Raw genomic sequence first — 5464 nt, 5'->3', positions numbered from 1 at the left:
ATACAGTATAGTAGTTTTAGTTCATTTGTAAAGAAAGGCTTTTGTAAAGAAGAACACTCACAGAGAATGATTTGAATTCTACCTAGGCAGTCAAATAGATGAGATGTTGGATTTCCACCCAATGGAAACCTGCAGTAGTTTAAATTAACATCTTGCTTGACAGCTTTATAGCTTTCAGAATCCATGCCTGCTGTTTATGATAAATGCTAACCCATTGAGAGACATCACATACTTTCAGTGAGCTGCATTATTGATGCTGTGGTGTCACCCTCAGTGAATGGCATCAGTTTAAAGGCATTCCAGCCTTGCAAGAGTGGCTTCAAAATAAAATAAAATAAAATAAAAAATCCGAACACAAAGCTTGTCACCACATTGAATTCAACCTCCTGTGGTAGTCATTGACATAAGCAAGGGATTTAATCAGTCAGGCAAATTACATGTTATAACTTTGGTGACTGTTTACAGTGGCTAAACCTCTGTAAGAAATGCCCTAAAAGTAAACATTTTCATGTGTCAAAGTATTTCCACTTTTAATTCAGAAGAAAAAAGCTGTGTCTCGCTTAGCAGAAGCTTTGGCAATACTGAGCATTTGTGTTGTCCAGGGACCCTCAAAAACATGCTACAGACAGTACATTGAGAGTGTGTGTGAGAGAAGTGGGGGGTGGGATCTGATTGAGGGGGTGTTTAAAAAAGCATGCTAAGGGGGGAAAGAATTAAAATTCTAAAATACTAGGGAACTATATTATTTCCTGTCCACCAAAAGAAAAAGAGGGAAGAAACCAACACATTATCTGGCTAGAGATGGGCATGAACCACTCATTCGGCATGGTTCATTTTCTAGCCAAACAGCTAATATACAATTTGGAGCCCCACCCCCTACAGCAGACACCCATTCAAGAGCAGCCTACCACATTGCCTTCTCAGGCTGCTGCTGCTGAATAGGCACCCACTGGAGGGGGTAAGGCACCGAACCATGGATCAGCTATTGGACCGGAAAACAAACTGCGCCAAGTCAGCGATTTGTGCCCATCTCTATTCCTGACTAGGGAATTATCTGCACCCTGTTGTGCGGAAGGCAAAAAAGGTAAGTCCAAAGAGAAACCTCCCAATTGGTTTTGAATTCTATTTTAGTCAAAATCTAATTAATAGCTGTGATCATTTGCTTTCAAATTGCTCATGTACTGTAGGGGTTGTAGAATAAGCAGTTTGGCTTCTATCAAAACTTTGCAAAGAGATATCCAGGAACTCCTTGCTCAAATACAAATGGACTATTCTGTATAGGGATCTCCAGTAGTGTAAGGCACAATCCCCGCATAAGGAGGAGATCCTGATTTTTGCACTCGTAAATCTTTTTTTAAAAAAAAATCTCTCAAGAGCTTCCCATCAGACTTTTTTCAAATGTCATTAAAGTCAAATTTTGGGTAAAACTCCAATAAGAGCAGTTCATTAAATGACCCTCAAGATTGTACCGTTACTGGAAATTGCAACTTATTCAATTTCCTGCTGATTCCTCTTATAGGCATAGTGTTACCAAACACGTGCAGGATACGGTACATTTAAAAAGATACCACTACCTGATATCTCCTAGAAGTAGAATACGGTTCACCTTGTTAACCTCACCTATGACTTGCAGACAGATTGGTGAAAATAATATTTAATCTTAGCTGACCAATATTAAATGAGTAGGAAAAACTGAGTCACAAACTGATATCCTAAATATTTTCTATATAAGGCAATCAGGATTGTTGATATGTTAAGGTAAAAAGAAATAATAAGCTTCCTGAGCTTTTCTTTGCTTTGCTTTTCCCTCCCCCCAAAAGGACAATCTAAATGCAAATTTTACATCTGAATAAAATCCAGGAAACATATACAGATAGCTGTCAAGGAAAAAAAACTGTGATGATGCTGTCTTGCAATCTGTTGTGTAGTTCTAATTTTCATTTGAAAATGATGCCCATTCTTTTCTTTAGGTTCATTCATACAAAAGCCTTTATACATAGGATCAACATTAGTTTTGGAGATTAATTAAGGTATGATTGAATCATCACCATTAGTCTCCCCGCGAGACAATTCTGTCAACAACATGCAAAAGGCAAACTAATCCAACAGCCAAAATGAGTTTGAACAAGATGCAAAATTCATCCTCCCTTTCCATCCACTAGTACAGGGGTGTCAAACACAAGGCCCGCGGGCCAAATCCGGCCCGCCAGACCTCGTCTGATGGCCTGCGGAGCTGCCGCCAGCCTTACAGATACAACCGGCCCTTTGATGGGGACAGGGCCACAGGGCCTGGAGCTTGGCGTGCGACTCCTTGGGGAACTTGTGGCTCTCCAGGATGTGGTAGAGCTTGCGGTAGTGGCCGCCGTGGAAAGCCACGACGGCGCGGGCGCGCAGCACTGACTCGTTGCGGTGGAGCACCTCGCCGGCCCCCAGCGCCACCAGCAGCGACCACAGGAAGCGCCCCAGGCGCTCCACGTCGCCGCTCTCCTCCAGGGTCTCGCACACCCCGGCCACCTGCTGAGGGCTGAAGTTGAGGAGGGGCAGCTGGAACATGGGGGCGGCCGAGTTGAGGCGGGGGGCCAGAAGCACGGCTGAAGGAGAGGCCGGAGAGGTGGCCGGGCGCTGCCCTCCGCCTCGCCCTCCCGTCGGGCTGAGGCGTCCCTGAGGAGATCCGCTCGCCCACGGAGCGCTGAGGCGACGAACCACGGGTCCCCCCCGCTCGTCCCTCCCGGGTGCCCTCGCCACCGCCCCGGCACCGCCACCCTTGGCTCCAAATCCCCGGAGCGAAAGCAAGCAAGGGGGCTTGCCTCCTTCTCGCTTTGCCCCCCACGCCGCCCCTCGTCTTCTCCCGTCACCCCTCGCCTTTCTCTCTCTCGGGGCTTTTTTTTTTTCTCCCCCCCTCGCAAGCGCAGCCGGAGCCGGAGCTAGTGACTAGTACAAGGGCAGGGAATTGGTTTTGGGCTGAATCACCACACTTCTGACTCCCCATGCACCAGATGACATGAGTTTGTAATGCAAGAGACATGTGGCCTTTTGAATTCCAGACGTCTTAGTCCAAGTACCTGCTGGGAAACAAAGCTACACTCAATTGGTTAGCAACTTGGAGAATCAGAAATAGTTTCCCGGCTCCCTGGAGTTTGGCCATTCTGCTAAACAGACAATATTAAATGGAACCAATCAGACTGACCTATCATTTCAGTGTTTAAGCCTACCTGTAGGGCTTCCGGGGAAGCAGTAACCTTCCCAGGTGCCAGGATCTCTCTTTAATATGAAAGACTGTAGCATTCACTCTGCCCTGTCTCCACTAAGTGCCAGGTATATCCAGGTGTCACTCTCTTCCCTACCTTTTCCCAGCAGCTTCTCCTCCAGTTTGTCTCAGGCTCCTCAACTCTCAGAGAACATGACAGCCCTGCTACCATATTAAGTCCTAGAGGGGAAAGAAACGCTCTGAAAGATCTGTGTGTATGGAAATAAATTCAGGAAACAGGAGTCAGGCTTCATTTACTTCCCATCCCTACAACATTAGTAGGTACACATCTTTGATTTCTCCTATATTCGTGGTAGGGAACGGCAGACTCTTTTCAGCAACTCATCTTCCTATCAATGAAAAGCTTCACCTACTACATTTGTCTTGCAGGCTGCTGTTGAAGGCAAGGAAATGATTGTCAAACAAACCACAATTAGTTACTGTACAGCAGACCTGGGCAAAGTGCGGCCCGAGGGCCACATACGGCCCATGAGCTGCTCCTGTCCGGCCCGCCAGTCGTTGCTCCAGTTGTTCAAGCCTGTGGCATTCACTCTGTCCTGTCTCCACTAAGTGCCAGCACTTGTTCAAGCCCAAGACAGACTGGATTTCTCTCACTGAACAAGTTGAACATCAAAACCATTTATAGCTTTTTGTCTGAAGTTGATCAGTTGCTTATCTTTAACATACCGCAAAAAACCTCTTTAGTATTTGTGAAGATTAACAAGTTTAAAATAAAGACAATCATAACATCACTGTTTCATTTTATTTTTATGTAAAGTTGGTTCGGCCCCTGAACACAGTTCAGATTTTTCATGTGGCCCCCTATAGAAATTAATTGCTCACCCCTGCTGTACAGAAATTGAAAGTGTAGGAATGGGAAAGGAGACAAGATACAGAGTTCAGTCACACCACTGCTCTCCAAATCCCTGATGAGTCTAACAAACATCATACTGACCAGCTTTCTGCTTTAAATGCAGTTTTATGTTTATTCTGCAAGGAATGTGTCACAAGAGTGACAGAAGGCAGATTTCACTGGTTGCACCTGCTTATCCAAGAATATGTCTTACTTTCAATAAAGCACTGAAGAATATCAGAGGTCATTAAATTATATTTCCAAGTTCTGGGTGAATAGAAGAGTCATTGGTTCTGATCTTGTAAGAAAAATGGAGAAATTCATAAATCAAACACTGTCAAAATATACGTGAATATAGTTCAAGATTCAGAAATCACTCCCTGGAAAGCACTGTGATGTTAAGTTGTAAATCATATTTGGTTTGCAAAATTACCACATGAAATCATGCTTTTAACTTTAGTGATGTGACTTTTAGGGTGCAGCTGCACAGTGAGAAAAATGCTATTTCACTTGCAGTAAAGTTGCACCTGGAAATTCGACTTTCTGCCGGTAAATTCAAGTTGATTGTCTGGCTGCACAGGGAGAGAGGAAGAAATTGACTAAAACAGCTTTGTTTGTAGGTTGTTTATATAGCTCTCCTGTAGCCCTCCTGATTTGCAGGAGGCACAGTTACTTTAATAAGCTATAGATAAGAATGATTTGCAATTTTCTCCTCTTATTTACCCCCTGGCATCGAACTTTAAAAAAAGAAAGAAAGAAAGAAAGAAAGAAAGAAATGACAATTCTCTGCCTGGAGGGGAACAGAGAAAAGCAAAGTTCATAATTTGCATCAGCTCAAGTGTTCACACTACCTGAACTGATGAAAATAGATCCACTATGAAAAAAGACATGCCAGTAGTGGAGGAAAAAAACTGCAATTTTTTTTTGAGGGGGCTCTGGGCTGATTTGTATTTGCTTTTATTTCATATGATCAACTGAAAATGTGAATCAGACTATCCCAATTCTATAGCATTTCCTGCATTTTATGTTAGTACAATTGCACCCTTAGAGTTTTCAAAGAGGTTCAAAGGCTTGTTGCAATGCTTGGTTTTAAATGTTCTGTAATCCTTTAAGAGCACAAAAAAAGGAATTCAGAATCTGTTTTTTTCCCCCTGAATGCTGATCATTTTATGAAAAGCCAGATCAAATTCCCAGTATCAAAATGTTTCAGAATTAGCTCGTATATATAAAAAAAGGTTTTATTGGACTTTAGTGCTTCAGGCTACAGGAGAAGATGGCTAGGACTGCATGTCTGAATGTCCCTTCAGGTGGAAAAAAATTAGAAAAATAGCATTTGAGGGAAAAGACCAGACTGAATCCTGCTG

At 43.5% G+C, this 5464-nt stretch overlaps 1 pseudogene; it reads right to left on the bottom strand.

The window, feature by feature from the left end:
* Window positions 1-2172: 2172 nt before the first annotated feature.
* Window positions 2173-2667, bottom strand: LOC140708219 (homeobox protein SIX6 pseudogene; annotated as a pseudogene).
* Window positions 2668-5464: the final 2797 nt, after the last annotated feature.

Source organism: Pogona vitticeps, chromosome 6 (assembly GCF_051106095.1).
Source record: "Pogona vitticeps strain Pit_001003342236 chromosome 6, PviZW2.1, whole genome shotgun sequence".
In the NCBI taxonomy this organism is placed as follows: Eukaryota; Metazoa; Chordata; class Lepidosauria; order Squamata; family Agamidae; genus Pogona; species Pogona vitticeps.
Note: the sequence above shows the minus strand (reverse complement) of the source record. Positions and strands in the feature narration are given on the sequence as shown.